This window comes from Macrotis lagotis, chromosome 1 (assembly GCF_037893015.1).
Source record: "Macrotis lagotis isolate mMagLag1 chromosome 1, bilby.v1.9.chrom.fasta, whole genome shotgun sequence".
Lineage (NCBI taxonomy): Eukaryota > Metazoa > Chordata > Mammalia > Peramelemorphia > Peramelidae > Macrotis > Macrotis lagotis.
This window is the reverse complement of record NC_133658.1, coordinates 309,612,457-309,628,335: the sequence shown is the minus strand read 5'-3', so window position 1 is coordinate 309,628,335 and position 15,879 is coordinate 309,612,457. Positions and strand designations below refer to the sequence as shown.

The window sequence follows — 15,879 nt, the reverse complement described above, 5'->3', positions numbered from 1 at the left end:
CTAGTGTTTTTAAAAACACTTTAACTTCTTGTTTTTTTTAAAAAATTTTTTCTTTTTAAAATGTTGAGTTCCAAATTCTGTCCATTCTTCTAACCTTCCCATACCCATTGAGAAAGTAAGCAATATATGTTATACATGTGAAATCATATAAAACATATTTCCATATTAGCCATATTTTTTAAAAGCAAGAAAAATAAAGAAAACGAGAAAAGTATACTTTAGTTCATACTCAGAGCTCATCAATACTCTCTGGAGATGGAAAGTATTTTTTCATCATGAGTCCTTTGGAATTGCTGTAGATCATTGTATTGATTAAGAGTAGCCAAATCTTTTGATCATCATTAAAACTACCCACCTCATCATTTCTTATAGCACAATAGTATTATATCACAATCATATATGCCAGGACTTGTTCAGTCATTGCCCAATTGATAAGAATCTTTTTGATTTCTAATCCTTTGCCATGACAAAAAGAACTGTTACAAATATTTTTGTACTTAGTTTCAGATTATTCTCAGTTCATTAATGTAACTATTCCTTTCAATCCCCTCCAGCATTTGTCATTTCTGATAGTTGTGAGATTGTATTTCAGAGTTTTAATTTGCATGTCTCAATAGTGATTTAGAGCATTTTTAAAAATTTGACTATAGATAGCTTGGATACAGCTAGGTGGCTCAGATAGAAAACTAGACCTAGAATCAGGAAAACCCAAGTTCAAATCTGGTCTATGTGATCCTGGGAAAGTCATTTAACCTCTATTTTGCTTAATCCATTGTAAAGAAAATGGCAGATCATTCTAGTAACTTTGTTAAGAAAATTCCATGGATAACATTGGTGTGCTACAGTTTGTGGGGTCATGATGAGACAGATGTGATTGAACAACAACATAACTAACTTTGATCTCTTCTACTAAAAACTACCTGCTAATGTCTTCTGACCATTTGTCAGTTGGAGAATGGCTCTCATTTTTATTTTGACTCAAGTCTATACTCAGGATATATTTCATTAATATTAATATTAGAGAAATTTGCTGCATAGAGTATAATTCAGTTTCCTTGAATATTTCTTTTAATTAAGTTTCTCTAGTTTTTTTTTTTGCTGTTGTTGTTGTTTCTGCAAGACAATGGGGTTAAGTGATTTGCCCAAGGTCATACAACTAGGTAATTATTAAGTGTCTGAGGTAACATTTAAACTCAGATCCTCCTGGCTCCAGGGTCAGGACTTTATCCACTGCACCACCTAGCTACCCCTACAAATTTTATTATTACCATTTACTTCAGATGATGAAACTGAAGTTCACAAATATAATTTTTCCATGGCCACACAATGATTAGGCTCTCAGAATCATAGACTTAAGAGTATTGGTGAATTCTTTCCCCCAAAGGGAATGGGATTTTTTGGGAGAAGCATCCCCATCATTACTGTGGGTCAAAATTCAAACTGAAAGCAAAGAGATGTATTAGAATGACAATTTTGTGGATTATCAGCTTCAGCTTTGTGGAGTGCAGATTAGATTATTTAAAATGACTTTTTAGACTATTTTTAGTAAACAGTCAATCAGCAGCATTCTGAGGCACTTAGATGAGATAAGAAAAGCATTTCACAGCAGAAGGAGGGGTAGAGAAAGAGGGGGCTCAAGTAAGGGAGAATAGGAAGTGTTTGACTTGCAACTGGCAGGATTCGTTACTAGAATAGGAAAACTTTCTCTGTTTAAGAGCAAGCTATAAAGACTTCCCTGCCAAGGTGGCGGAGAGAAGACAGACACAGTTCTAAAATCTCCTGATCTTCCCCCATATATGATATGAAATCCAATCAACAAAACCCAGAAAGAAAAGCCAGGAGAAAGAACATCTACCTCAGGATTTGTCTTCTGTGATTGTGGGTGAGTATGGGTGCAGAGGGTGGACTTTGCTGGGAACATAGACCAGTGAGAGACTGGGAGCCTGGATTAGCAGCAGATTAACTGGATTAGCAGTGGAGTTGGAGCCCAGGAGCCTGAGGGCTGAGAACTGGATGGCTTGATTAGTGGTGGAGCTAGAGCTTGTTCTACTGTGGGGGCTTGGGTCAACTAGGGAGCAGAGGCATTGGTGTTGGCACTGACCTTCAGAAGCTTACTGACAGGGCTGGAGGGAGAGTTCTGTTGCCAGAGAGCTGCAGACACCATCCCTGGGCTCCTCTGGTCAGGAGGAACTCAGAGTCCACGCCTCCATTTCAGCTGAAGCCTCTTCCCAGAACAAACACAATTACAGACTTTCTGCCCCAGGCTAAGGCCCAGCAGCAGAACCACCTCGGCTGACAATAGGGAGAAATATGACCTCACCCCAGGGTATAGCCCACTATTGATGGAAGACAAAAATATTTAACAGTTTCAACCACTCCCTCCACAGGCCGGTAGAGGGCCTCAATCAAGGTCACAGACACTCCAAAGAAAGCAACCAGTACCCCCTACTGGCCCACTGGAGACATTACACTCAGTGAGTAAAACCTCTAGGGATCCCAACACCAAACCTCTGTGAACCAGCCCCTCCCCAACTCAAGGTCTTAGTAAAATGAAGAAAGGCCAGCAAAAAGGAGGGTCCATAGAAAAATTCCTGGAAGGAAAAGACTTAACTTAGAGACTTAGAACCTCTGAGGAGAATATGATCTGGTCTGCAGCACAGAAAGATCTCCTTGAAGAAATAAGGAAGGAGTTTAAAAATCAATTGGAAAATTTGGGAAAAGAAACCCAAGAGAACATTAACAATTGCAACAAGAAAACAAATCATTGGAAAATACAATTGGACAAATGCAAAAAGAAAATAATTTTCTCAAAGCCTCAATTGGTCAAATGGAAAACTCTTTCAAAAATAGAATTGACCGATTGGAAAAGAAGTTGTAAAAGGTAAATGAAGAAAATTCTTCTCTTAAAAAAAGAATGGAGTCTGGAAACTAATGATTTCATGAGACAGCAAGAGCCTGTTAAACAAGAACAAGCTATATGGGGAAATGACCAAATAGTTTTACAATTTTAAGGTTTCTATGTAAGCTCCATGAGAGGAGGAACTCTTTTGCTTCTGTATTTTCTCATAATTTATGTTTTGGTTGCATTCCTCTGGACATCATTATGGTCTCTGGAATCTCTTTAGGCAGAAATTCAGGGTTTCATATCCAAGTCAACAAATTGTTACAGTACTGGATGGGACTCATCTACTATTATTTTCTACATTGTTAGTTCATCAAGATATTTTGAAATTATTGTAGTTTCTATTTTCTCCCACAAGAGACATATTTAAGAGATTATATAGTTCAATCACCTGATTTTACAGGAAATTGAGATTCAGAGAACTATTATGACTTGCTCCAGGTAGCACAATTAGAAACTGGTAAAGCCAAGAACTGAAATTTTATCACTATATCCAGTGTTTGTTTAATCATTAATTTGTTTGAGGATGAACAGTAGCCCCACAACTAGGATTTTTATTCTGTTTCTGATTGGAAGAGTTGGAAATTTGGGTTATACTAGATGCAGATTAAGTATTCTGATCTGGTCTCTATTTTAAAATGTTTTTTTTTTGGCATATATTATGATATTTAACACCATTTCATCATGAAAAGAAAAAGAAATCAATTAGGTAAAGAAGACCCAGGTGGGCCAGTAGAATGTAAACTCCTTGAGGGCAGGTTCAGTCTTGCATCTGTATTTCTGTGTTTTCTCATCATTTCTTACCCAGTTGTACTCCTTTTGATCTCATCATGTTCTCTGTATTCTCAACAACCTGTAAGGTATTATCAATTCTAAATTTCATACCTACTCAATATCTCTGGTGGTCCTCCCTCCCTCTAAATGGAGAGGATGGAGAGTGGACAATGGAGAGCTCTCAGATTCTAATCCTTTATTTAAGAAAGGCACTCGATGAAGTCATCTTATCATTTCCCACTTGACTGTACTCCTCTGGACATCATGTCCCAGAGCCTAGCAAACCCTCCCCTCCCTCTTCCTCACCATCCTTTCACCTTTTGCAGAATCTTTTTTGTGCTGTATTCCCCATTAAACTGTGAGCTCCATGAGTTTAGGGATCATTTTTTGCCTTACTTTGTATCTTTAGAGCTTAATACACTGCCTAGTATATGTTGGTATTTAATAAGGTTTTTTTAACTGAATAACTATATCTATATCCCTGGTACGTGATACATAATAGGCACTTAATTAATGCTACCTGATTGATTGAAGTCCTGAGTTTGTCACTTGCTAACTATGGAACCTTAAGTAAATCATTTCAGCTGTCTGGGTCCCTTTCATCATTTGTTAAATGGTGATAATGTGCTTTGCCCCATCTCATTGAATTGGCATGAATATTAAATGAGATAATAGATATAAAACACTTTATAAGCTGTGAAGTGCTATAGAAATGAGTTTCTAATATAATTTCCCTTTCCCCTGCTCCTTCCAAGCTGGTTTTTCTTTCATTCATCAAACACTTATCAAACATCCACTAATGTTCAAATAAATGTTGTATTCTCCAGCAGAATGTAAACTTTAAAAAAAGGTTTTATTTATTTTGAATTTTACAGTTTTTCCCCTAATCTTGCTTCCCTCCCCCACCCTTCACAGAAGGTAATCTGTTAGTCTTTACATTGTTTCCATGTTATACATTGATCTAAGTTGAACGCAATGAGAGAGAAATCATAGAATGTAAACTTTTTAAGAGCAGAGACTGTTGTCTTTGTCTTTGCATCCATGTGCAGAGTAAGTCTGGGAATAAATGCTTGCCGAATTGATTTTCAGAGCACTATCCTAGGTACTGAGAGATATAATATTATAGACATTTTTCCTTATTTCACTATGGGTAGGAAGTAATAAGGAAATAAAATTTTTGTCTCTGCCAACCAACTTTCCCTGGGTACCCAAGAAATCCTTGAACTGAGACTAGTGTAGTGGTACAAACACTGGAATGAATATACAACGTGGAGGTGGGGGTTTTTGCCCAGAGTGCTGGCTTTTCTGTTCTCAGTCTCCAAAAAAACCAGGATTTTTCTGGTTTGAGTCCTTCTGTGGACAGTGACAGTAGCTGCCTGACCCTGAGGCCACTGGTTTTGAAATGAATTTGGAGAACTTACTCTCCTTTCCTTCCCACTCACTCACTACAATTATATTCTAGGCAGATGGGTGATTCTGACACTTCTTAAGAAAACCACAGAAAGAAACAAATTTATGTAAAGCATTCAACACTCTAATTAAATTTCTGTGCAATCCTAGGGTTTGGGCTTGGATGCTGATTTGCACTTAAAAAATAAAGACACACACAAAAAAAGCCCATAAAATAAAAGCCCCAACCCAAGAACTCAACCCAGTAAAATGCTTTCATGTTGTTCTCTGCCTGACTAGTAAATGAAAGAACCTCTTCTATTTCTTTCTTGGACACCTTTGTTTTTGTTGCTTGATGGCTTGGAACAGGTCTCTTATTTAAACACAATTAAAACACAGTATCTAAAAGTGTATGAGTTCAGACATAGTGAAACTGGCAGAATGGAGGAGGCAAAGGAAGACGGACCAGGCAGAGGGTCCTCCCTGAGCAGGGGCAGTAGACCAGAGCCAGAGAATGCTTCTGCGAATCCCTCCCATTGCAGACACTTTGGCGGGGGTGGGGGGGATATTTGTAGACATGGCAGGAGGGAAGCCAGACATCTTATAAGAATTGATAATTCTGATCACACTGCTGTTTGTACAGCTGGTGATTGGATGGACTGAACTCATAACAGCACTTATTTATGTGATTCTTTACAGTGACAAAGTGCTTTCACATCCATTAGTCATCTACTTTATCTTCCCAACAATCACCTGGGAGATTGAATGGCACAGGTAATAATGACTTACTTTTTCACAGTACTTTTAAGCTTTACATTCTATGTTCCTACAGCTAGGTGGCAAAGTGAATAGAAAATTGTACCCAAAGTCGGGGGACCAGAGTTCAAATCTAGCCTTAGACAATGAGAAGACAGAGGTGGATAGAGCACCAGACCTGGAATCAGGAAGCCTCATCCTCTTGTGTTCAAATATGGCTTCAGACACTTAGGAGCTGTGAACTCTGGGCAAGTCACTTAACTCTGTTTGCCTCAGTTTCCTCATCTGTAAAATAACTTGGAAAAGGAAATGGTAAACTACTCCAACAACTTTGCCAAGAAAACCTTAAATGGAGTCACAAAGAGTTGAATATAATTGAAAACAACTGACAACAACAAGCTGTATGAACTTTGGGACTTAACTTGTGTCTCTCTCAGTTCCCTAATGGGAATAATAATATTACCTATTTCCCAGAGTTGTTGTGAGGATCAAATATTTGTGAAGTTCCTGGTATTTAACAAATGCTTGTTTCCTTGCCTTCATAATAGCTCTATGAGATAAGCAATGCAAACATTATTCTCATTTTACAATTGAGGAAATTGAAGTTGAGAAGTGAATCGACTTGTGCACAACCTGGTCATACAGCCTAGTAAGTGGTGCAGTTGATATTCAAACCCAGGTCTTCTGGCTCTGAATCCAGGACTCTTTCCACTACCCTACATTGTCCATGATCAGGAAAATAAATTGACTTGTCCATGGTTCTTAATAATAATAATTCATATTTAAATAGAAATTTAAGGCTTATAAGGGGCACAGTAGATAGCACATTGGACCTAGAGTCAGACTCATCTCTCTGTGTTCATATCTGGCCTCAGACATTTACTATTTGTGGGACCCTGGGCAAGTATTTAACAAACCTTGTTTGCCTCAGCATCCTCATCTGTAAAATAAGCTGGAAAAGGAAATGACAAACCATTCTAGTATCTTTGCCAAGAAAACCCCAAATGGGGTCATGAAGAGTCAAACACAAATGATAAGACTGAACAACAATCATTAAATCTTACAGAAACCTGGTGAGACAAGGTGTACAATGTCTCCTCATTTTGAGGAGAAGGGTCATGGATCAGTGGGGTGAGCTAAAGAAACTACTTTTGTTTCATATCATAAGTGACCTTTACAAAGTTACACAAGTAGTAAGTATCCAAGATATGAACAGAACCTGGGTTATACTCTATCTGTATCAAGACACTGAGACTCAAAAAGAAGTGACTCGAACAAGGATACATAACCCATAAATGGCCAATCTGGGACTTGAATCCAGGTTTTGGAACACCAAATCCAAGATGATTTCTGCCAAATACCTCATGCCACCTCTTACTTAACTCTGTTTTTCTGCTTCATCTGTCAAATCAGAGTGATAATACCAGTTCTACCTAACTCTTGAGTTATTATTGGAAGAATGAAATATGCATATGGCAAGCATTTTTAAAAGAAAAGTGTAAGGGCTTTTAAAAAATAGAAATGCAACTTTAGGGAAGGAGTCTTTTAATACAGCAGCCTCACAGGTTGGTTCTTCATGCCCTTCCCTTGGGTAACTAATACTCTGGGGGCCCCTGGGCACACAAGGGCAGGAGGAAAATGCCAATTAGTTGTGGGAGACAAATAAGCTATTTAAGAATGTTCAGTATCTTTTAAAAGATCTTATTCTAATGAATTTCAAGGAGAAAAAATATGCAGAGGCACCTTCTCAAAATGGCCAGAGGCAGTGAGGAAGCCGATTCCCTGAGCTCACAATGACTTAAAACAGAAGGTGTGCCATGTTGCATGCACGTGTGCATCTCAAAACAAGAACACTTCCTGCCTTGGATGGCATTAACCTTACCTCCTTGGTAGAAGGTGGAATCCTGAGGACCCAGGAAGGGCAGTGGAAGAGGTGAGAGTAAAAACGCTAAGAATAAAGCAGTCTGACTCTGTATCATAAAAATCCTTTCCTGAGGCTGCTTTTTAAGTGAAGAATATGGGTTCTCTTTAAAGATAATGCTGAAGGCTCTGCAAGTCAGGATATCTACTTATGTCCTAATTTTTAGCCAAATCAGACTTGGATCTACTGTTCTACTCTTTTAAAAAAACACTTGGTTCTAGATTAATGTTCTTGGTTAGCTCATTAGCAATATGGGATCAGATGACAGGAGAAGCAGTGGAACATAAACAGACACCTGGCCTCAGATTAAAGAGTTTGGTATCAAATCCCATCCATGTGGCATGTGCCACAGTATCTCAGTATTTTTATTATGAGTGGCAAAGGAAATGCTGATTTACAGTGATAGAGAAAATTCTTTTATCTGGAATGCCCTCATACCTCATAAAATCACAAGTCATCCCCTTTGTCTTAATATTAGATGACTGATGTCTTCACATGCCCCATTCTAGCCAGGAAGGAGTCTTCCCAAACTCTTCTCTTATGAAGTCAACCCAAGAAATGTTTGGAGGCATTTTATCCAGTTGTAGGAATGGAATTTATTTTCTTTCTTTTCCCCTAGGCCAGGTTGTTACAAACTAAGTCTCCATATATTGACTAGTGGTGGTATGGTTGTTTTAGAAATGAAGTCCTTCAGAACCAGAGTACAGGAGGACAAGGGGCAAAAGTGTCATTCCACATTTAGCTTGATCTTTCATGAAAGGTGGGGAGTGATGTCTTTACATTGGGGAGAGCTGTCCTATTCTTTTGTATTTTTCCAGTGCTTTTGTCTGTATACTTCCAAACAACCCAAGAAAAGCTGAAAATATTCTTCTTTTAGAAATGGTCAAATATTCAGATATTTGGAATCTGGAAAGCAAAACAGAGGGATGATTGTCTGGATTATTCAGTTTTTATCATCAGAGCATTTGTTGTCATGGAGACTTGACCTATGTATTCCAATATCCTTCCATTGCATGTATTCCAAGAATCTGACCATCCTTTTCAAAGAAGATAAGGGAATTTCTGAATTGCAGGGACCTTCTTTTTTGGAACAAAACACCTCTAGTACTTGAAACATGAGGAAGGAGAACATGGAGGAACCTCTGATTATATTCATTACTTAGAGAACTCAAGTATATGTTGCTCATTGCTCCGATATGCATAAATGAGTAAAACTCCTTTGGGATAGGTGGTGGATCCCAAAATCTCAGTTGAGAAAGATCTCAAGTCCACCTAGTCCAACTCATAGCTGAAGAAAAATCTCCTCTTCCAAATACTTGATACAGTTAACTTATTTGCACATAATCATCTGTATGTTATCTCCTCCATTAGGTCATGAATTCCTTGAGAGTGAAGACTATTGCTGTCTTTATGTTCCATGAATTTAGGATTAGTGCTGACTCAAAAGGCATTTAACAAATATGGATTGACTTGGTAATTCTGCTTTTGCTTAAAGATCTCCAGTGAGGAGGAACTCATTACCTCCCAATACAACCCATTCCACTCTGGGAAAATTTTTCTAGAGATCAAGCCTAAATTTGTCCCTGAATTTCACACCCATTTCTCTTTGTTCTGGCCTGAGACCAAGCAGGGAAATTCTAATCTCTTTTCCAAATAATGACCTTTCAAATACTTGAAGAGAACAATTATGTCCCCTGTTGGCTTTCTCTAAACATCCCCAGGTCCTTCATTCCAGCTCCTCATAAACTTAAGACCTTTTACTATGAAACCTACTTTCCTTTGAATGCTTTCCCACTAATCAGCATTTTTTTCTAAAATGTGTTACCCAGAATAGATCAAAATATTTTGGGCATGGTCTGACATCTTCTCACACAGTTTAAAATTATAATTCTTTTATTAGCTATTAGCTATGTGTGATATTAGCCATATCACATTATTGACTGAATTGAGCTTGTAGTCCACTTAAGGCCTCGGATCTTCTTCAGACAAACTCTCATCTAATCAAAGTCAAGTGTTTCACTTGCTTGCTAAACAGTGACTCAGTAGTTTTAAGGACCTTGAACTTTAATTGTGCCATCCTGAGATAGATTTCAGTGAAGGAAATACACTTACACTGACCTCTTAGAGCCTGCCTTCCTGCCTTGGCTCTGAGGGTGAATAAATTTATATTAATTATTCACTGCTCCAAGAGATCATAGGAGTATGAAGAGTACCCAAGACAGAATTGTCAGTTGTTCAATAATTTTCCTCATTTATCCTGGATTGGGAATTTTGAAGTTAAAAGACTTATTGACAAAAAACATCACTGTCAAGCTGAACCAATGTAGTGGGAGAAAAAAATACCACTGGAATTTGTGTTTCTGGGGTCAGATTTTCAGAAGTCAGAAATGGAGAACCACAAGGCAGGAATATTTTTCCTCAGACTCATGTCATATTGCTTACATTTGGGCCAGGCTTATTGGACAATTCTTAATTTGTTGGAGATTCTGGGATTTTGATTGGGGTTAAAAATGACTGGAAACCTTGCTTCAGAGATTCCTAAGATCCCAAGAGTTGATGCCTGGCTGCTTTTAGTGTCTATCCATTTTCTTTTAACTTGGTGCAGTGAAGAGCAATTTAAAGGACTAGAGTTTGATTCTGTCCATCTCTATTCTTTGACCTTCTTCTCAATAACCTTCCTTGCCAGAGGATCAAGACCTGGAAACTGTCTTTTGTCTCTAGAACTTCTGCCCATCCTGCTTGATGACTACTATTCTATTTCAAGAAGACCCCTCACATGTTTTACTACACTTTCTACTCTCTGGTCTTCTCCTTGGCTTAGCTAAGAGCTTTGTGAATACCTTTTCTGGTCTTAGATCTCTTCTTCACACTCAATTATTTATTCTTTTTTGAGACAAGATCTTCCTATCTTGCCCCTGCTGGAAGTTGAACAGCCACTCCCAGGCTTTATCCAGCAGACTGATGGGAATGTTGAATCGCTCTATTTCTGATCCAGGCTGCTCTTTTCTTTGGGTAGCCTAGTGATCCCCTACTCCTGTGATCTCTCCATTTTGGTCCTGAACTCAGTGTAGACAACTGATTAGCTTAGTTCATTATAGCTCAGAACTCTTGAGCTCATGGATCCTCTGATCTCAGCTCCCCAGGAGAAGGGATTATAGGTTTGTGACACAATGCTAGGACCAATGCTTGCTACTCCTCTAGTTCTGGAACCTTGATCTAATCAATTCTGCCCCTATTCCCAGATGAGCTGTGTCAATAGCCCTTAAGGATCCATTCATCATCCTAGTAACTTTCTGGACCAATGTGACCATCCCTGACAACCTATGTATGTTGTTTTTGTCCCTATTAAAATATAAGCTTCATTCTCTATAGATTTGTATTATGCCAATACTTAGTATAAGTGATTTTCACCAGTTCATTCTTTTACTTGCTCCCTTATTAAAAAAAAAGACATCCTGAAGCTACCACTACACAAGGATGGGCCATAATTTATACTAGAAAAGTTTTATGCCTATTAATTTCATGCATTTTGCTTTAGGCAGTTACTGAGGAGAGAATGACTTATAGAAAAATTATTTGTACTTACCTGCAAGGCTGGAATGAGTAAGAAGATTGGAGAATGTTTAACTTTCTCTAAAGATTTCAGAGAAGTTTATAGACATGATCTCATCTGTCTTCAACTCCAACTGAACAAAGTCAACCTAATCCAGAAGTGTTTTTGTACCTCTCAGTTAGGAAATGAAGAGGCAATCAGTCCTTCCCATTAGCATGTAGACAAGCCAACTTGACACCTTTCAGAGTTGTTTTTTTTTTTGGCAGGGGGTAGAGGGAGTTAAATCTCTTCTACAAGTGCAGAGTGACTTGAAAAATCTCAAAGTGCAGCCATTTGTCAAGGAGACAGTGATTTATGGAAGTAGATGAGAAAATGCACTAATTTAAAAGGTATAGTTCAGGTCTTGTTGTTACCTTTGTAGCTGGCCCTTTGACTTTCACTTCTAATCTCAAACAAGGAAAATTCCATTGACTTGGGATCTTTCTTAAATTGACAATACCTTCTTAGTACCCACAAACAAAGGGAGACACCCAGAAGAGTCTTCATAAAGCATTCCTATTGGTTTAACTCATGCCTCCTTGGTGCTTTTCAGTAATAAAATCTCACTGGTAAGCTCCCAGCCTAGGAAAGGATGGGAGAAAGGTAAATGAATTTTGAGACTGGGGTTATGGAATAGAATCTTAGTTATGCTAGGGTAACCTTGGGGGAAAAATCCTCAGTTTCTTCTTCAGCAAAATTAAATGCTTGGATAGATCAAGAGTTCTTAACTTTATCTTGTTTAATGGGTCTTTTTGGCAGTCCAGTGACACCCTTTTCAAGATAATGTTTTTAAAATGGATAAAATAAAATGTATAATTACAAAGAAAACCAATTATATTGAAATACTTATTAAACTATTTAAATAAAACAAGTACATGGACCCTAGGTTATGAACCCATGAGCCAAATAACTTCCAAGGACCATTGAAGGTTCAACTATGATTCTGTAACTCTGGGAAGTCCTGTAAAATTTGAGAATCAAGTCTTTTTTTTTTAAGATTGAAAATTTGAAAATCAAATATTTTTTAAGGTTGAAAAAAGGTACATGATTTATTATTTTTAAAATTTTCTTTACATTTAATTTATTTTCACATTACTACAATGTAAAAGTAACCATAATCCCCCCATGCTTGCACAAAGATAGAGAAACTTCAAGAAAAAAAAGTGAGAGAATAAGAAAAAAATATACTGAAGTCTGTGTTCAGATACCATCAGCTCTGTCTCTGGGATGGCTTGCATTCTTTATCATGTCCTTCAGAGAAGTTGCTTCAATATTTGAAAATCAAATCAAAGGAAAAGAGGGAAACAACATGTTACCAGAAGTTATACTGGATAGATAAGAGTGCTACTAATTATTCAATTTTACTAAGTACTCAATTTAGAAGTCCCAAACATATGAGACTTAGAGTTCACTCACTAAACATTGACCAAGCAGCTTTGATGCATCTAACACTATATAGTAAGTACTTTGGGGGACAAGGATAATAGTCTCCAGAACAATTACCAATAATTTTCAAATTCAGGATAAATGACACAAAAGGCACCCCCAGTTAAGAGAGTTGGTAGTGATGGGCAGAGGAGACATGGTCCATGGGAAGAGAGACAGAGTTCAAAACACTGTTGAGCTTTTACATTAGGCTTTTCATAGTCACCCTGGCTATTAATTCCTACCATCCCAAAGTTACTTTGAGTTTTGTATATATACTCATATACATGCTATCTCACTTTTTAGAAAATACGTTTCTTGAGGGCAGGGAATATTTAATTTTTCTCTTTGTATCTTTAGTCCTAGCACAGTGACAGCTACATAACAGACACTAAAATATGCTTATTTGATTGGTACAAAGGCACTGTTGTCAATGATTGGAATGGGGAGCCAGGCAGGATAAGGGATGGCAGGAGCAAATGCATAATGAAGGACTTCAAGTGCACTCAGGGATCTGCAGATTTTGCCTTCTCCAAATTTATGTCCTGGGCATGGTTTCAGATGTCACTGCGCAGTTATAACTTTGGCAGTCTCTCTTACTTCAGGAAGACATTCTCAGTGATCCCTTCTTCCTTGGAATTGCCAGCACTTACTGTCTATACCATTCAAGTGGCAATCATCAACAGTTCAAAGCCTTGTTTCTATAGTATGATGATGGCTAAGTCACCTCCTCTCCCTGGACCTCAGTTTCCTCATAAGAAGCAGGTGCTGTAATTTGCAGATGTGTCTACATGTATATGCAATATGCATAAACACACACATATAAATGTATATAGATGGGTATGTACATTATATATGTATGTAAAATGTATATAAAATTAGCCCCTATCTTCCAGAGATGTTGTAATCTAAGTATGCCTTAAGAATATGGAAGGGAAAATGCTTTGCACTCATTGAGAGACAAATGATATATAAATCCAGTCAAGTAGGTCACCACTGGTTGTGTTCCTCATTCTTCATTAAAAAAATCCCTTCTAACTATACGAAGTTTCTTCCCCTAGTAGTCCTAGGTTTAGCTCATATTTCCTCCAAAACTAACTCTCTTTTGATCAGATCCATAATTTCTTCAAGAGTGGGAAACTTTCCAGTCAAGAAGTTGCTTTCCCTGTGGGGCTCAGAAATATGCCTGTAACTTAAAGTCTTAGAGGGTTGCCTTGGGTACTGAAAGGTCATTTCACTTTGCCAGGGAACCCCAGAATATATCTAATAGAAGTAGTACTTGAACTCACATTTTCTTGACTTTATTGCCAACATTCAACTCTATTATAACACATTGCCTCTTCAAATTGTAAAATGATGTGTTCAGACTCAGTAGCCTCTGAGGTCCCTTCTAGTTATAAGCTTCTATAATTCTCTAGACCAAAACATCCTATACCATACTAGATCTTCAAATTCCTGAACCTAATGTCAGGAAAATTCTGGTTTCAAATCTAACTTCTGATACTGGCTGAGAGGATATGTGCAAATCAATCTGTTTGTATCTGAATTTCCTCCCCCTTAAAATGGAGCTACTCATCTGCAGGAGAGAGATAGTAGAGTGTCATGAATAGACACTTGGCCTTGGAGGCAGAAAATGTTGGGTTCTCTTCTGGTTTCTGAAGTATATTGGTGACCCCAGATAGTCATTTAATTTTTCTGTGACCAGACACAACTGTAAGAATAGAAGTTTAAAAACCAGTATCTTCTACACAGGTAGAGAAAGTCCTCACCAGCATCTGTTTCATGGATGAAATACCAGGTTTGGTTTAAAAAAAAAAACTGGGGTGCCTACCTCATAGTATGGTAATGAGGAATAAATGATTATTATATAAAACAATTTGCAAGCATTAAAGCATTATGTAAATGCAAGTTATTATTTTAACATTCTGTGTTCTCTAAGCCTCTTCCAGAATGGAAAATCTGAAAATATTATATGAATATCCTACTCAACTGCCTAGGATGCATTCCTATACCCAAGAAAGAAAATTTCAGAAAATTATATTTGGAAAATGTTTAGACTCTTAGGAGAGGCACCAGCAAGCACTTTGAACCAAGAAAGATGTCACACATTATAAACATGGCCTTGAGTCCTTTCTGAATGAGCTGATGGGATCATCAATAGTGATCAGGCTCTTCAGTCATCAGGTAGGGAAAACAACAGCAGTGGCTCTTGTTCCCAGAATGGAGTGCTTTGTTAGAGAGAGTCCTTGTGCTGAGACACAGAAGGGCGTGCTTGGAAAATTAAAGCCCAGAATCCTGTTACTCATCAAGGTGTCAGATGCTACTGATGGAGATGCAACGTAAGTCTTTTGTTCTTTCCTTCCTACTAGTAAAGGTTAGCTATGACGTTCTTCTCATTATATGACTCCCTAACCCATGACAGTGTAAGCTATTATTCCAATCAATATTTTTTTTACTTTAATGGACAGGCTAAATATGTGACAGAAAACTGCCAACTTTTCTAGAAGATGAGGACAGCAAAAATAATTTGTGGGGTCTCCAAAGTACATTGGAAAACCAGGATCTAGGTTCAAATCTCACCTCTGATGCTTGATACCTTAGTCACAGAAAGTAACTTCCATGGACCTTCATTTTCTGATCTGTAAATTGGGAGGGTTGAACTAGAAGGGCTTTGAGATTGCTTCTAACTTTAGATCTATGATCATATTTTATGAGGGGATTAACCCTCTTATGTACTGTACTCAAAGCTCTTGGAGGACATAATCATAGTCTACTATATTTCTTCTCATGTTGCTGAACATTGTTGGGTGGGCACAGAACATATCTTTTAAGCACTTTTAAGATTTGCCCAACACTTTACAAAACACTGAGCCTCCTACTTTGAAATAGATGCCACTAGAATGAGCAATTTAAGGACCTGGGTGGTATACTGGGCTTGGAATGAGGAAGATTTGAGTTCAAATTCAGCTGAATGACCTTAGGCAAGTCATCTAACCTGTCTGCCTCAGTTTCCTCAGCTGTAAGACAGGGATAATAATAATTCAGTTTCCAAAGTAGCAGTGGAAAAGTTGCTAGATTTGGGACTTCAGTTCAAATTCCAGCTCTCTCCCTGACTTATCT

The 15,879-nt window shown here is 37.8% G+C and overlaps 1 long non-coding RNA gene across 1 annotated transcript in view; it reads left to right on the top strand.

Annotated features, from left to right (window-relative positions):
- The first annotated feature begins 1,663 nt into the window (after window positions 1–1,663).
- The window catches only part of LOC141505506 (uncharacterized), a 207,076-nt gene continuing 192,860 nt past the window's right edge, over window positions 1,664–15,879 (top strand). The window contains exon 1 of the long non-coding RNA XR_012473622.1: window positions 1,664–1,882. This is a non-coding gene — a long non-coding RNA (uncharacterized LOC141505506). The remainder of the gene's footprint in view (window positions 1,883–15,879) is intronic.